At 46.8% G+C, this 17,877-nt stretch overlaps 1 protein-coding gene across 1 annotated transcript in view; it reads right to left on the reverse strand.

Moving 5' to 3' along the window:
* BRINP1 (BMP/retinoic acid inducible neural specific 1) overlaps window positions 1–17,742 on the reverse strand; it is a 104,426-nt gene extending 86,684 nt beyond the window's left edge. The window contains exon 1 of the mRNA XM_064171586.1: window positions 17,329–17,742. The gene's annotated coding sequence lies outside the window, so the exon portion shown is untranslated. The remainder of the gene's footprint in view (window positions 1–17,328) is intronic.
* Window positions 17,743–17,877: the final 135 nt, after the last annotated feature.

Here is a 17,877-nt window from a genome sequence, read left to right on the forward strand (position 1 = left end):
CATCTGTGTAGGCGGTGGTAAAAGTGGGTTGAAAGAAAGGACAAGTACCAAAAGGGAAGGAGAGAATGACAGCATGGAACAGAGCCTATAATGAGGCAACTCTATAGGTTCTCCATTGCATGGATGAAAATGCCCTAAAGGCTCCTATGCACTCAAGGCAGTTTGATACAGGATGGAGAGCAGCAGGTCTTGGTACCCAGATTTGTGCCCCATGATGTTACCAGCACGGGGCTGAAGGGATAGAAGACAGGGTGCCTTTGGAATGGATGCACAGACAACTGCATCTACAGAGGCAGAGCCTTACTTCAAGGCTGTATGTGATGGTGGAAGGAGCAAAAGGAAGAATATGGCTATGAATGGCCACTCTCATTTCCCTTCTCCCTTTCATCAGGATTAGGGCAGTGATTGAACCCCTGAGCTTGGCACTGGTGAGGCTCTAGCTTGAATACTAGGTTCAGGTTTTGCCACTGCTCCTAAAAGGGCATTGAGATGCCAAAGCATGCCCAGACAAGGGCAACAAGCCTGGTGAAGGTTCTAAAGTACAAGCCTTTTGAGGAGTGGCTGAGGGAACTGGGCTTGTTTATCCTTGTGAAGAGAAGGCTTAGGGGAGACCTCATGGCTCTCTACATCTTCCTGAAAGGAGGCTGGAGTGAGGTAGGAGTTGGTCTCTTCTCCCAAGAAACAAGTGATAGGACAAATGGAAACTGCCTCAGGTTACACCAGGGAAGGTTTAGGTCAGGAAAAAAAGTTATTCCTGATAAGGGCTACCAAGCCCTGGAACAGGCTGTCCAGGATAGTGGTAGAGTCTTCATCTCTGAAGAGGTTTAAAAGCCATGGAGACATAGTGCCGAGGGACATAGTTTAATGTTGAACTTGCCATGCTGACTTAACAGTTGGACTTGATGATCTTAGAAGTCTCTTATAACCTAAACAATCCTGTGATTCTATTGGGCTAAAAGAAAGTTCCAACAGGTAGCAAGTGTTGCTCCTTCCTATTCAGCAGCCCTCAGAGAGAGGGGTTAGTCCTGACTACCACATGGGTTTGCAGGGTTGAACATGGTGTTTTCATAGAATCATAGAATCAACCAGGTTGGAAGAGACCTCCAAGATCATCCAGTCCAACCTAGCACCCAGCCCTATCCAGTCAACCAGACCATGGCACTAAGTGCCTCATCCAGGCTTTGCTTGACCTCCTCCAGGGATGGCAACTCCACCACCTCCCTGGGCAATGAGACCAAATAACTGAAGCATCCCCAAACTTTGGAGATTTAAACCAGTGAGAGACTTTTGTGTCTGCTTTCCCTGTTAAAGAGACATGCCTCTACTGCCAGACACTGCACTTGGAAATCTGAATTCCCCCCTGCAGCTGCTGGAAGTGCACCTCTGCATGCAGATCCGCCTGCTTATCTACTGTTGCTCCAGCTGGCCTGTCACTGCAGATTACAGCTCTTTGCTAATGCTGAGTACTGCTGTAGTCTGAGACTTCCATTAAGAGCTGATGTTTCCACCTCCCCGCCCCACAAATGGCTCCATCCCAGCCAACATTTCTGTACGCGTGGCCTCATCTCTAGGGTGGAAAAGGAGCAAAGCATCTCAATTTGTTTCTGCTTTAGGCAACAATGGAACAAGTTGAAGGCATTAAAAAGAAATGTTTGAGGAGGATGAATTCTGAAAAGTGGGGATTATTTACTTGAAAGTTGATCTTTTCCCTTGTCACCAGCACATCCGTAACACTGGAGCCCCATCCTCTGACAGGAGCTGTACAGCCGAGCACTGAGTTACCCGCTGGAAAAGACCTGGAGGGCAATGATTCATTACTGCAAGGCATACTGTGCAGTCTCCTTGGAAAGCAGGAGTGCTCCTGCGGGGAGAGATTGCCAGTCCATGCCAGACACTGCAAATCATTAGCCCTTCCTCGCCAGAGGACCTAAAGGCTGCTGACAGATCAAAAAGAATTGGCATGGACACTTGACCTTTCTCCATTGCCAGGAGGAAGTCACTGACCAGGAAGAACAGCACATGCTCTACCAGGCTTTGCAAAGGGAGGGAAGAGGGCCTGGAAGAATTCAGAGCTATTTGTAAAACAAACACTGCTGCTTCAGCACAGCCTGTGCAGTTGGCCAGCATTGCCATCACTCATGGGCATGCCAAAGGGGTAACTTCCAGCTTGGCACGTACCAGGTGCCATCTCATCTCCTGCTCCAAAGGTGACATTCAGGATGAGCGCCCTGAAGGCTTTCTTGTAGATGCTGAGAGACTCACACCTTTGTAGGCTGGGAACAGGACAAGGCATCCTAAACTGTAGCTCACAGTTTCATTGGCATGGACGAGCAGTCCCCTCCACCAGCATGCATGCTGCTGACTTGTGCCAGAATTTCCCCACTGCTTGATAGATGCCTTTGCAGCCTCCCAAAGTTACTCTGTCTGAAAACAATCCAGAGCAGGCAACACATTTGTTTCTCCAACAGCCTGAGTCCCAGAAAGATCCTGTGCACTCAGCTGGCCAAATCCAAATCCGAAAAACACCTCCATCACTGGTCATGATTAATTAATTCTGCTTCAACGTTCCCCAGGGCACCTAGCAGCTAGTCAGAGCTGCTGGAGAAAGACACACTGCTGTGGAAAAGGGACAAAGAGACTTTCCTGAAGTGCAGCCATGGAATTAGACAACAAACAGCTAGAGTGGTAAATCAAACACAGAAGAGGAATCTGTTCTGTAGCTGGGCTATCCCTGGGAAGGTATTTGGAAGGAGTTTTCAAAGAAAGAAGGGTGTTTTGAGTTTGCTCATGAAGACATAACCTAAAGTTGTCTACCATGTCTAATGTGGCTGTTTGCAATGACAGACAACTATTCTTGGACATTTTATTCTTGGACCAAAGCAGCTCAAGGAAGTTTCCTCCTAGTTTACACCTCTGTTTTCTCTCACTTCCTGCCTGGATTGAAGACTAGACAACATCTTTGCTTTTGTGTCTTTAACAGAGTTTCCTCCCATCAGCTGTCGTGTGCTTGGTCTGTGTTCCTCAGGTATCAGCTCAAGGTATGAATGCTTCAGCCCTTTGAATTACCTCTCCTTCCTAAATCCACGGGCTCTCTCCAGCTTTGCCCGTTCACCACACAACAGAGGTGCCAATGACAAAAATGTTACTCTGCAGAACTTGAGGAAGCCAGCAGGAGTTTCAGCAGCACCCCAAACTCCAGTACCAACCCTGTGATGTGCACTGTACCAAGCAGATGGCTGTCTAATCCCTGCCAGCAGGCAATGCCCAGCACACAGAGAACACCCCGAACCCCGTCTGGTTGAATATGCATATTCCCATCTGATTGTACTCCAGCACTACAAATCCCTCTGCACAAACTCATCCAGATAAACCAAGTGAGAGACATCCATGTTTGAGGTGCTGTCACAGCAAAGAGGAGTAATCTGCTGGTTCCCCTTTGCTCACACATCTCCCAGTCCTTTAAGTCTCTGCTCTTCTTCTGGCCCCTGCCAAGTCCCACCTTCATCACTGCTCTTGTCCTTCACCCACCTTGTTCCTTCTTCAAGGAGGATTACAGAAGGCACAGCCAAGACACATAACTAACATTTGCCACTTAATCAGCAATCTTCTGCCAGAGCAGCAGAGGAGAAAAGAGTAAAGTGTGGAAAAAAGGAGAGGAAGGCAAATTGAAAGGAAGAGTAAGAAAGAGTTGAAGGTGTGAATGAGAAAGCACAGGAGCAGAAGAAGTATGAGAAAAATCTAATGGGTGAGAAAGAGATTTATAATTAATCTGCAGTCTAGTGAGAGAGCAGGGGAATGGAAGACAAGATCATAGTCTTCCCAAAATGCTTCTGCTTCTGATTTACTCTGTGACTTCAGACAAATCTTTTTATTTGCTCCTTTTATCTCTCACTGCTGTGTACCCTGTGAGTATATATCTGAGGTATAAATTGCCTTTAACTGTGTATAGCATAAAGAAAACTGCAATCATAGGCACTAAAGATGTGAGACATTGTTTTTAACACGTACTAAAATTAGGCACAAAAAGTGCTTAGGGATTGACTGACACTGTTTATTAATTCAGGCTGAATCCATTAGATAGTTACTGTCAAAAAAAATGGGATGGGGAAAATGTAAAAGAATCAAAGTACACGACTGCATTATTCCTTAACTTAAATGCTTCACATTGAAATGTTTACAAAGTGGATCTAGAAGGAAATGAAAGAGAAAACCCAAACAGTGTTGAAATGATACAGCTGTGAAGCACAGCTCTGCATTTCTGCCAGATGCAAAGTTTTGAAGTGATTTTCTATTCTACTTTCCTTCTAGCCCCACATATAAAATTAATCTTTTCATTTTCCCCTCCACCTCAATTATGTTTGAATTGCTAATTTTTTTTCCTTTACTTTTTTTGTTTCAGAAGTAAACTGGCACAAAAATAGGGGGGAAAAAAGCTAAATCATTATTCACCTATCCCTACTATCAATTACAATAACTGTCTGTCAGATCTTCATAACAACATGAGGCATCTCAGCAAGGCTTCCTTTCTGTGAGTTTCCTAAGCTGATGACTGTCACAGTTCTTTGCTCTCTTCTAGTCTAAACGTGCATTCGACAGAGATCTTAAAGTGAAATAATTCGATTTATGGAGAAATAAATGAGAAAATCCGTGTCTCAAAAATGAGAGAGAAGTTCCCAGGAGATAATCTGAGAGTGGATTTACTTTGTTTCCATTAGAAATTGCCATACACTGCTGCTTTATTTTATGGCAGCCACACCATCCCTTTCTTACCCTCTATTTCTCTGATTGTTTTCTTTTCACTTCTCTTCTCTCTCTCTTGTTTTCTTTTTTTTTTTTTTCATTTTTAGGCAACACTATCTCCAAAATGTAACCAAATAGGCATGAAATCTGTACAGAAAATTGGAGTGTGTGATGCCCAAGTTCACCTGACACTGGGAAAATAAAATGAAATACAGTAAAATAAAACAAAACAAAACAAAAATAAAACAAAATAAAATAAAACAAAATAAAGATAAGATAAAATAAAATAAAATAAAATAAAATAAAATAAAATAAAATAAAATAAAATAAAATAAAATAAAATAAAATAAAATAAAATAAGATAAAATAAAACAAAACAAAATAGCATTAATCCCCTTGTAATCAGCCATGCCTCTTTCAAACCACCCAACTACACTCTGAATGCGACAGAAACCTGCAGGGATAGGAACAGCATATGCCAGGGATCCTGCTCCTCAGGTATCGTCTGGCTTCATTCCTGTGTCTGACCTCCCCAGCACAGGACCCTGCTCACAGCCACCCACTGGCAGTCTCACTCTAGAGGTATTTAGGGAAGCATCACCTGCATCCAGTGGCTTTAAAGAAAATCAGGTGTGCATACAGGAATTAGACATCTAAATGTCTCTACGTCATGAAAGGACTCAGCTCCTGCCTTCCTTAGCCACAGACACTGCATTTGGATTAATTTGCTTTTACAGTTCCCACAGGAGGAAACAAGCTTTCTCTAAAAGAAACCTAGTTCTGAGTTTATTTTGCTTTATTAACATCAGTTTTGGGCAATATGAGCAGGCATAAACTCTCCAATGGCATATTGTCATCTTCCACAGTCCTTTGGCATGGTCCCAGAAGACACTGCACACTCGAACACTTTGCTAGTACACACAAGGCATGGAAAATGCATTCTGAGCATCTTGCTACAAAAATATTGCATTACTGAGCTGGAAATCAGCCTCCACATCCTTTCACAAGCCTGGACTTTAAAAATTACACATAAAAATAAAATCCAGAGTGTCTCTTAGCTCTCCTGACGATTTCCTTTTCTCTAGCTCCAAACTGTATTTAAGGAGCTCGGCAGACAAGTAGTAACGTTGTGCAAGGGCAGCAGAGCATGAATTTGTGCCCAGCCCTTCTGTCCACCTCTATTATGGCACCCAAGGGAGGGTCATGCCCCCAGCATCAAAGAAGTGTCCTGTTATCTGTGACACGAAGGATTTGAGGACTGTTCTTGGCTGCTCTCGAGGCTTTGCGGAAGAGCTCCCTTGGAGGAGCAGCAGTGAGAGAAAAACAGTGTCAGAGAGACAATTTCTGTCTTCAAGCTTGAAAACAAATGAAGTCATGAGAAGCCCTGCAGGAGAATCCACCAAGAGGAAGGTCTTAGCTGCCTGATTTTCTCTTCTTGTTAATGTAAGCAGCTTTATCATTAATTGCTATTTACTGCAAATGCTGAGGGTGGTAAAAAGACTAACATGCTGCACCACGAGAGCAGTGTGGAGTCAGGTTCTTTAAAGTGCAATCACACATGTGTGTGTGTGCACATGCATGCTTTTGCACCCTTTGTTAATTGTGTTATAGAATCATAGAATTGTTCAGGTTGGAAAGGATCTCTGAGATCATCAGGTCCAACTGTCAAACTAAAACCACTGTGAACCAGGGTGCTACATCTAAGTGGTGTGTAAGGAAAAGCCCCATACCTGTGTGCAAGGAAGGAAAAGAGATGTAATTAGCATATTCTTTCTTTATGTGTCCCAGCAAAAGGCCAACTTCATTAGTGGTCTTAGGCAATGAGAGGAGAGATTAATTCAGGGCAGCCTCCTAAACATCAAGCCATTTTGCTGGGGCGGAGAGGAGACAGATGAAATCCATGCACTTCAGAAGTATAAAGGCTCAGCACTGCTGAACACCAGTCTTTGGGGGGCTGTATTTCCCAGGCTGCTGAATTCTCCAAAACACCCAGGTTATTCCTCATGCCAAACTTGAAGCCGAGCTCCCTGTGCAGTTCATACCCAGTGTGTGAGCTGGAGGGCTCAGCACTGCAGCACTGGCTGTAAGAAATCAGCTCCTGTGCATGGAAACATGCATTTAAAAAGCTCTTCTGAAAGATATCAGCTTAAGCGACCTACCCAAGGTCATTTATAACACGTTGTTGACAGCATCAGGATTGAACTATCTCTCTACAGTGCAGCTTTATTCACACAGTGCTGTTGCATCCCAAAACAGCAGCTGCTCCTGATCTGATGCTACCTCCACTCCTTATCGCACTCTCCTTAGAGACACATCTGTCCTGTGCTCCATAAACCATAATATACCTATAGTCTTTTATTCACTGTCCATCACCACGCAGTTTTATTACAGATCTCTGAATTATCCAGCCTAGTCTGCATCTACTTATTCCTGCCAGCCATCCTCTCTTTCTACCCACACCTCACCTCTCAGCTTTGTCACTGTTTTAAGTCTTTCAAGTACTTGAAATGCAGGGACAATTCCAATTCCTCAAGGGAAATCCAGCAGAATTTCACTGCTGGTCTCTCTCTCATTTTTAAATGCAGATGGTTAGAAATCAGAAACTAGCACTGGTCTCTGCAGTCACATCTGAACCAATCCTTCAAGAATTCTAACTCACAACTGCCATTTTAAAGCTCTGATCCTCATTCTTGCCATCTATAAAATTTTATTCTGCTTCCTTCTCTGCTCCTTTCTTCAGAAACAGTCTTCTAATAATGCAAGTAAACTGCAATCCCACCTCATAGCTATACTTCTTTCATGCATCCTTCTCATACATTTTGCAGGATGAAAGCTCCCTTGTCCATCCTTCCCTTTTCCAGGCCAGACCATAAGCATAGAAATCATACTTGCAGCCCCTCATCAGCAGGTTTGCACCTGCCAGTCCCATCTCTCTCTTATTTTCAATCCAGGAAGCAAAGGAATCATTTGTCTCCATGTGGCAATTTGTCTTAGCGTTTGCTCTTGCCTTGCCAGTGAACTTTGTGTTCCTACCTGCCAGCTCTCCCCTCCCTCCCAGATCCAGTCACACATCTCTCTCAGAGCTTTATTCCATCCAGTCTATGTGCTTTCTTCACAGACATCAGCTTTTCATCCTTCCCACCTTTCAGATGGGATTCCAGCTTTATTGCTTGTCTCAGTTCCAGTGCAGATAACTGTATCCTCTCTGGCCTCAGCAAGTGTCACCTGCCAAAGCTGAACCCCACTGTTTGTATGCAGCAGCCTGTTCTCTCTTCAGCGACATGGCTGATATGAGAGGGAGTGTGGACAAATGCAAGCTAGTCCTTCCTCCCACCAACATGCCCCCAGCAATAGTTGAAGTCCATGGGCAGGGTCCAGGACTGTGTCCAGCACATACCAGACATGGTAGACCTGTGTCTGGAGAAGATACACTGGGACTCCCTGGTGCATGGGGCTGTGGAGCTGCAATGAAAGTGTGGAGAAAGGAGACAGGACACTAACAGGCTCCATAACCGATGTCTCTCCATTCTGCCCCTCCTGTCAGTGTAGTTTGGTTACATCTCTAGAACTAATGCACCATGGCATTTCTCTCTGCTGCAGCCTTCCAGCACAAGCTTGGGCAAATTCGTTAAGGTTACATTTTACCAACACCTTGGAGGCTGATTTTCCAAGCATTCAGCATATCCCACTGTGATATTTAAGGCCCTGTTTTATGAACTCTTCCCTTACCTTGCCACAGACTACTTTCAGAACCTTTCAAGGCCAAGCCCTAGCTCCCATTCATGCAAACTGAAATGCTTCCACCGACTCTAATGGGATTTGAATTGATCCCTGACCCTTGTGCTGTACTTCCTCTGGGTCAGAGCAGAGGTGATGACATTCCCTGTTTCCTTTCCTCTTCCTCTGTCTGGGCTACAGGCCTTTGAGGGCAGTGAGCTTAGATCTGTGGAGTACCTGGGAGAGTCCAGGCTCATCTCAGCTCTGCACCATCCTGTAGATAAGGGTAGTGATAGAGGAAACAGAAGTGTGCAGCTCAGGGTCATTGCTGCTTCTTATAACCACCCATTTCATGTCCTACTTCAATATCTACTGTAATCAGTGAAATTACTTTTGTGGGAGTTGACACAGAAGAAGAGATTGTTGGATTGATATTCTGTCTGGCATTGATGAAAACCTTTTTATAATACCTTAATCCAGCACCCACAGAAGCAATTTGCTAATCTCTTGCTGACTTAGCTTCTAGCGGGATCGACTATACCCAGTCATATTACCCAGCCAACCATATTATATTCTTCCTATGCAGAGAGAAAATGTCCTTCTTGACCCCAGAAGATGGTCAGCTTTTTGCTTTGAAGCATAAGATCTGATTACCATTGTCCTAAATTGCAGAGCTGCAAATGCTATTAATTGCTGCAAAGTTATGTAGCCTTTTACACTGCAGATCCAGCCAGACTTTCATCTCAGCCACATCCTGCAGCAGGGAATTGTGTAGCTTCACCATACATTGAAGAAAGGACTATTTCCTTTTAATTTGCTTTGAAAGTGGTGCCCTTTAATTCTGACGTGTCCCCTTGTTCTTGTATCATCAAAGTGTTAAAACGTTTCTGATCACTTTGCATTCCAACCCTCACACGCTTTTGTACTGGCACCTGACTGTCCCTCCTCTTACTCCCAGCTTTCCCAGACTAAACAAACTCTTATTTCCAGGCTTTCCTTACTTAACTTGTTAATATTTGTAAAGCAATTTAAAATATATTAATATAGTTCAATTATAATACCACTTCTATTTTCCATCCTTCCTCTTAATGGCTCAAGTATCCATCTAATTTGCCATCAATCTTCATTGATTCTCCCTCTGATGATATGTTAGTCTTTATAATATCCCAGGGAATATTTCTTCTGCCTTCCTGACCAGCATTTTGGAACACAGCAGATGAACTTCGGCGGATCATAAACATGATTCACTTTGTAGTCAGCACATGGATGGGTTTGCTGCTGCTGCTGCTGATCGTGAAAACAGGTTTTGTTATATGCAAGGGACTGTAATGACAGGTTTGACTGTGTGGATCAGATGGCAGGATCAGGTCCTTTGCAGTCATGACTGCACTGGGTCAGTGGCATTTGAGCACACATTTGAAACAAGCCTGTTTGATATTCTTTGAGCAACACCTAAGCACTCAGTGATGTACCCCACAGAAGCGGGCCACGGATGTCATATAGACAAGGGATGTGATTTGATGTCTGTCCGTTCACAAACAGGGGAGAGATGGATGATGAGAAATGGTTATTCACTCTTCTCTTTCCCTCAGAACACTGGAGACACCTGAGGAAATTAGGTGGTACCAGGTCTAAAGAAAATCTCAAACTAAATACTTTGACACACAGCTTGTATCTAATTGCATTATTGCCGAAATGTTGAAAATCAGAAGCATAAAGTGCCTCAGTAAAGAAATAGCCATGCCCACAAGATCTAGGCTTCTTGGTAACACTGCACATCACGGTCCTGAGACAACTACTGGCTGTTCATGTTCCCAAAGAGCTGAAAGGTTATCCCAGGAGTGACAGAACTCATCCACGCCTTTCTGATCCCTTCAGCATCCTGCTGTTTTGGTTAGATCACTTCCCAGTTTTCTCCAGTCTTAACAGAGCCCTGTCCAGCTCCACCACCAAAACATATCCCTCCTTCCTCCATGTCACTGGCAAATACCCTGAGCAATACATCCAGTTCTGGATGCCTTTTAACGTTAACTCTTCTCCCCACGATGCAAATAAGAGGATTGATACAAATGTATCTCAAAATGCACAGAAAGGATTTTATCAAAATACTCAGGAGAATTCACATTACAACTGTTAGGTTACTTTAAGCCAGCATTGTACAAATATCCTGGAAGAATCCTAACTGGTGGCTTTTCCCTGGCTGATTAGATTTATCTATTCACTGGCCTAAAACATGGGTACAGCAACCCACCACCGTTTTCAAGTACTTTACAGTTCTCTTTTAGGAGAGTGGAAATGGCAGATAAACACATTATCAGCATTCTCAGGCATAAAACAGCAAAGCCTGGAGTTGTTTTGCAGAAGTAACTCTGAATTTGGACATAAGCAATTCTAGAAATAGCTGCTGGTCTTAAGGCTATGTTAGACATATCCTTGCTGCTGCTTCCTTATCTCTGGTCCCTATTTTAGCACAAATACTGCACTGTCTGTCTTAGTTCTTTCCTTCCACTTTCTCAGCATTTCTCAAGCATTCCTCACTCTCATCTCGTACCTCTTAAGCTCTCCCTGCTCTGGCCAAACACACCTTTGATTTTGACTGCAGATCTCCTCCAGCACAGAGCAATGTGAGAAAGGTCTGGAATATTTTTTGCATCCTCATGTTCTAGGCAAGGAGGTGGTCTGAGACAGGAGGGACCCAGCACCACATATGTACTCCAGCATATGTCTGAGGGCTTCACTTACCCGCTCACCATCTGTACCTACTTGAGGAGCAGGCACATGCCGAAAGCAGCCAGGCTGCTCTGGCACTCATATCCTGCCTCATTGCTGTCTAATCCCACTCATCCCAGAAGTCCAGCTAAATATTCACACCTGCTCATCCTGGTTCTCCTGCCTTCTCTGAAGCGTAAGCCTTCTCCCTAGGGTCACAATCCATTTCCATCCTTCCTTTGCTTGTTTTTAGTTTCTTTGTAATTTTCTATTACTCTGAACTGTTAAATAAACTTCTTTCATTTATTCTTCTGTTTCTGCAGCCCACCTGGAATGCACTGCCCAGGAGAGGCAACAGTTTAAAGCTTGCCCTCACAGTCCTCCACCCTGCGTAGCAAGTCAGCATCCACAACTGCAAGGATAAATTACCACAGAGGTCTCCAATGTTAGCGATGTATCTGACAACCTCAGACACAGCTCTGGCAGGGTAAAGAGATGGCTAAATGGGATCAGTTGTGCCGACTCAGGACTTCTGGCCAAAACTGCAGCCAAAATCATGATGGACACAGCAGAATCTAGAGCACAGGCCAGGCTCTAAATCATGCTCTAAATCAAACCCTAAGAAAGAGATCCTCACTCACCATGAAGCCAGTTAACTCCCTTGGTTTCAACAGGCTGCAATGATTTACAGCAGGCAGTTCCAAGCTTTGCTCAGGTACTCACTGTGCAACGTACCTTAGCTGCAATATGCATAGATACAAAAGTCCAAGCTATAAGAAGTTGTGTCAGAAGGATCTAGGCTTTATCTTCTATAAACACAGGGAGAAAGAGCAGACTTTCTATCAGGATAGCCATGAGGCATGTCTCAAGCATGAAGAGACCACAAGAGCCAGATCTACTGTGATGGAATTCAGGCAGTATGGAAGAACGGATGGGATTGTGAGAACCCCTCTCTGCTCCTATGCTCTGTTTTTATTACCACAAAAAGCCCTGGACAGTTTTTGTTTCTTTTCTTGTCTCATGGATGAGAACCTCTCATAGCTTGGTTTGAAAGCTTTTGTGGCATTGCTTGGTATATGTCAACCCAGAGCTGGCTTTGTTGCAATTTGTGAACCTCTGGGAGAAACGATGTCACTGTGATGGCAGCAGTCCACTGAACGGTGCCCACTGCTAACACACAGAGAGAATTTGTTCTAGGCATTGAAAGTCATACTGCAGCTGCTGGCACCTCTGTTTCTACCTCTGCCCAGCTTTTCTATCACCAATATAAACAACAACAGTGTGTGTCTGGCAAAGGCCATTCACTCTGTCCACCTCTGGAGGCCACCATTTGAAGCTGGTTTAGATTGTTTGCTCCGATCCGTTGCTGCTGCTCTGACTTACTGTTATTTCTATTGCCAGTGTAAGAAGTGATCCATCAGCAGTGCAACTAGTTGTTTTTTTTCCTTAATAAGAGCAAAGAATCATGTGTAGGAGAGTTCAAGCACTGAGGAAAGCTACATCAATACTTAGGGACATGCCATAATCAGAGCCTCAGGGGCAGTGGTGCCACTGTACCACTCTCATCCAGCACTGGGCTAAGAACTGTGCTGTCAGCAGACACAGCAGCAGCCTTGTGTAGAGCTAAGCTCTGTCAGCTGCGCCTTGTAGGCAACAATAAAATGGATGTAGAGCACATGACTTCAGAAGAACAAATAGCAAAAATAAATAAGCATCCTTTTCTCTCTTCCCTGTGATGCTGCTTGCAGGTCCTGCCTCAAGGCTGCAAGAAAACAGTTAACTGAGAGGGGGCTGCGGCGGTTTAGTCCTGTCGTATTAAACTCCCTGACCCAACCACGGAAGGAGTCCTGGGCCTTACTCTTTGTGCCACCTTCACTCAGGATCTGATTCAGCATTCTAGAATAAATTTGAGTTTTTCAGTTTTATGTCTTCAGCTCAGTCTAAAACAACTGCTCCTCTGATTTCTGCTCTTTCTCCTGTTCCTCTCACTAATTCTGGCACTTTTTCTTCCCTGAACAGTCTAGCTCAGTCCATGAAGTCACCAATAGGTATTCTGTGCCTTTTCCCTAACGCTTCCTGAATGCCACCTCAGTTTGTCTAGCCCAGCTCTGCCCATGTTTGACTCTCTCCTGACAGAAGAATCCAGTAGATACATCCAGTTCGCTTCCCCAAGCCTCTCTGCTTAATAATCTTTCCCATTTCGGTATCGCTCCCAAACCTTGAGCCTGCTGCAGCCCCATACAGCTGAGCTCCAGCGCCAGCAGATTGGCACAACATGGCAGTCAGAGGCACAGCCACAGAGAAAAACCTTTCCTGACATCCCAGAACCAGCTGGGGTATCTCACGGATCTGGGAGGAGACGTTTTGCCCTGACTCAGCACAGCCTCCTTCAGCACCTCAGCATCCTGCTCCAGCAGCCATCTTCCAAGCAGGAGGAAGAACTGCGGGATCAGACCATAGTCCTGCTTAGAGGCCAAATCTCCCTGCACAGAGATGTTTTCCCCTTCTGGGAAGCTTCTCTGCTTGGCCTGGAAGGAAAAATGGGCCAAGGTCCTTAGGGTTGTTAAAAATCTGGTGCTACTTTTGCAAGAGAGATGGTGTAAATCAAACCCCAGGGCACAGGCCTCCTAACTCCGGGTAATTTATATTCTGCCTCACTAAGTTCATCTCTGCACTTTCAATGCATGAAGTGATTTTTCACTTCCCCTGTAGTATTTGCTGGCACAGAAAAGCTGCTGGGCTCTGTCCCAGAAGTAGCTGCATTTCATCACCAGGCTAAAAGATTCCTGCATGGATCAGGCCAGATCCTCAGCACAAGCTCCCGCACTTAGCCAAAGGGGTGCGCAGCCGGGAAGGATCCGGCCCTAACCCATTCAGCTGCACCTGGGCTCCTTGGAGGAGAGAGAGAGAGCCCTGTTGTGTTCCACCGCCCGCCCCCCAGGTTATTATTAGCGCTTGGCTCCAGCTCCGGGAGGCCCGCGGTGGGGGAAACTGCTGGGGCAGGTGGCAGGGGATGGCTGGAGGCGGGCGATCCCCGCCGCTCCGCTCCGCGCCTCTCCGCGCCGTTCCGCGCCCGCCCGCCGCACTCGGCCGCTGCGTGGAGCCACAGCGCCCCCTCCTGGGTCACGGCGGCGCCGTCCGCTCAGCAGCCGCGGAGAGGATCGTCTCTGGCGCAGCGGGGTGCGGAGCTGCGCCCGCTGCAGAGGGGTGCACAGGGGCTGGGTGTGAGAGTCCACCCTCCGCGGGGTGCGGAGCTGCACGGCTTCAAGGGAGGTTGGGGGGTGGGTCCTTCCCAGGAAGAGAGGCCCTGCGCTGGAGCACTGGGATGCGGAGCTGCGCGGCTGCAGGGAGGTGGATCCTTCCCGAGAAGGACTCCGCACTGGCGCAGCTGGGGCGCGGGGCTGCGCGGCAGTGGAGCTGGGGGACTGGGGAGGTGTCTCCCCGCTTGCCGCGGCAGGGGTTCCTCCCTGATTTGCGGTCTATGCATGTCGTACCTGGGAGTACTTTTGGGGCTCTTCACCCTCGTTTCTGAAACCCCTATTAAAACCCGTCTGTTCTCTCCCCCTGCCTTCTTCGGGTCCGCTGTAAATGCTGTGCCGGCAGACTGCCCTGGCAGACTCTAGAAATCCACATCCATTTCTGGAGGTGGGCTGGGAGATGGGCATGGATGCGCCAGTTCTGAACTGAAGTCAGTTCCTGCAGTGCTTTCCAGATCAAGGCTTTCAGAGCAGGCAGTGGGACTGGTGCCTGAGCAACAATGTGAGGATTCAGCTTTGAACTATTTCTGTTACACAGACAACAATGATTATTGTCTGCTGGCAGACCCATTCCCACACAGTGCTGAGCACCAGCCTCACACCTACTGCCAACGTAGTAAACAGCGGAGGTGAGGAGAGAACACAGACACGCTCTGTCATCTCTTTTGGGACATCTTTTACCTAGAACAAGCCCATCCACCATACATTCATCCTCTCCAAAGTTCTAACACAGACTTTAGTTGTCCACATTTTATTCCTGATCTCCGAGGGTTGCACAACCTCCTCACTAGGCCCTACGAAATGAGGGTAAGGAGAGGAAGGTCAGAGAAGGATGTGAATTAAATACACCTAACACCAGTGACATCATCTCCCCTGTGAGTACCACACCTGTTTGGATCAAAAGGGCTTAAAAAGGTGAGGGAGTATTTGTGCAGCGAGGATGGGAGCAGGGTAAGAGTGCAGCGAAGCCTTGCACTGTGTGTGATGTAGCTATAGGTGTGTTTGTGGGTTTGCTCACATACACATTCACTCAAGGAAAAAAAGCAACCTTACTCCAGCAGACCACTTCCCATACGCACAGACTCCAGCTCTTGATCAGAGAGAGCATGATGGGTATGGGAATGCCACCGATGCCTCCAGCCATTCCCCTGCTCCCATCTGCTGCTTGTTTGTCTGTCCATGAGTGAGATCATTAGTGAGCCCTGGGAACATGCAAAGAGCAGTAAAACAAACACATCCACACCAAATGTAGTGAGCTTTTTCTGCTGAGTCGCAGAGGGCTTCGGAGTCAGACAAACCCCAAATCAATGCTTGGAACTAACTACAGGGGAGAAGACTGTGATGGAGGAACAAACCATCTACTGAGACCTGCGAAGAAGACACCGTGTGTGTGCTCATGAGAAGGGGAGAGTGATTCTCATCATGAGGATATGGGCGTAGTTATCCTGCATGTTACGGTGTGTGCTCATGTAGATCAAGTCTGTGTGTCTGCGGCGGGGGGGGAACTGCAGGGCTGCATAGCTTGAAGGGGTGCTGGCATCCATGTGAGAGCGAGACCAAGATGCTGCGTGGGGTGGACTGTACGAGTTTGGCAGCATGTGTTCTGTGTGCTTAGCCTGTACATGTGTGCCAGGGAGACCACGACTGCTCATTGATGTGCTGCGTGGGAGGCAGAAAGTCCGGGTTCGTCTGTCTGTCGCTCACAAGCAGGTCTGATCAATCCTTTTCCTTTATAAGGAATTGTAAAAAATAACAACATTTTCCTATTTCTTGCACCAAAGCCTTGTCTCCTGTTTATGCACTGCCTCTTTCTCTCACCATTCCCCAAATACTTCTCCACAACTCTTGGGAAAGCAGCTTTATTGCCATTAGCAAATTGTTATTATTATGCACCCAGAGGAGCAGCCAGAGCAAAGCATGAAGGACCCTCCTGTCCTACCTAGCACAGATGTCAATCATGAGGCTAAACTAATACATTAATTCTGCCAGAATTTCATTGCTTCTCTCCAGAAAGAGGAAACTGCATCTAAGAAGTGACACCCTCTCTCCTTCCTCACTCCCAAATAAAGCACGGGGGGACTCTCCAAAGCCAAAACACACACTCACACTTACATCCCTCCTTTCCTTGGATCATCACTAGGTCTTTAGACTCAGGCTGTGCTGAACCTCAGGGATGATGTAATGGTGAGGAGATACCCCCTGTCCCCCATTCCTCCCAGACTGGAAAAGGCAAAGTTATGCTTCACACCAGTCTCACAAACAGAGCTGAGAGCTGAGCCAGAGAAAACCAATCTCCTGCGCTGTGGGATGCAGGCCCCCCACCATCACTGCCCTCCCCCGGCTCCATCGCTCTCTCCCAGTCCCTACGAGAAGTAAAGGCAATCAGCCCAGTATGGGATTCCAGGGACAGACCTCCTTTTTCCTCGGCGATTTGCTTGTCACTTGCGAAAACGGAGCAGTGGATTAAGTGGAGATGACACCATCTCCTTGGGGACAGTGTCCCCCTCACCGGGATGTATCGATACTTTGAATACAGAAGGAGCCTGGCTACCTCCCACTCCTATCTCGCCGGGCTGGGGGCTAACCCTCTGTTGCCAGGCATCCTCCAGGGGCCGAGTCTTTTCCCAGTAGAAACCAGCGCTCCCAGTCTTGCCACTACCAGCGAACTCGGCCTCACGCTCACCACACATGCACAAACCGGGGACTCCAGTTCCCCCCTCCCTCCCCGCCCCCCCCCATCTCTACTACCGCCAACTCCCTACTGCCCAGGGCGGGGGTGCAAGGCAGAGGCAAACGTGTGCGGGGCTGGGGGCGGTTACACAACGCGGCCGAAGCAGGACGGGGGAGCGCGGCTGGTGCCCGCAGCCGGGGCAGAGCCGCAGCCGCAGCGCAGCGCTTGCCTTACCTGATGCTAATGTCCCTCTCTGGCGGAGATCTGCTCGCCCGCGGGTTTTATTCGGCTCGATAGGAACTTGTGGGAGAGCTTCTGTGTCCAGCTCGCATACTGGGTGCTGAGCTGATAATGCAGGCGTGAAAATCCTGGGGTTCTAGCAGTCCTTTTCATGCTCAGACAGAAAATCCCCTTGCTCGGTACAGATCGCGGACATTAAGGGCAGTGGCAAAAAAAAAAAAAAAACAAAAAAAAAAACCAACAAAAAAATCCTTCCCCCCCCTTCTTCCTTTCTCTTGTTTCTCTTTTTCTTTTTTAGTTTTTTTCTTTTTCCCTTGCTTTATTCCTGTGCCCCCCCCCCCTTCTGCTGCTCAGTTCGTAGCCATCGGGGGAAGGAGCAGAGGCAGCAGGGAGAATGGAGAGGGGGTTAGAAATAAAAATGAAAAGAGCTCCAGGAGGGAAGCGAGAGGCTGGGCTTGCCACTGGAGGAGGGGCTTGGAGCGGTCTGGAGAGGATGAATGGGGAAGGCGAAAACAGGGAGGAGCCCCAGCCTGGCCATTTTAT

This window comes from Pogoniulus pusillus, chromosome 35, assembly GCF_015220805.1.
Source record: "Pogoniulus pusillus isolate bPogPus1 chromosome 35, bPogPus1.pri, whole genome shotgun sequence".
Classification (NCBI taxonomy): Eukaryota; Metazoa; Chordata; class Aves; order Piciformes; family Lybiidae; genus Pogoniulus; species Pogoniulus pusillus.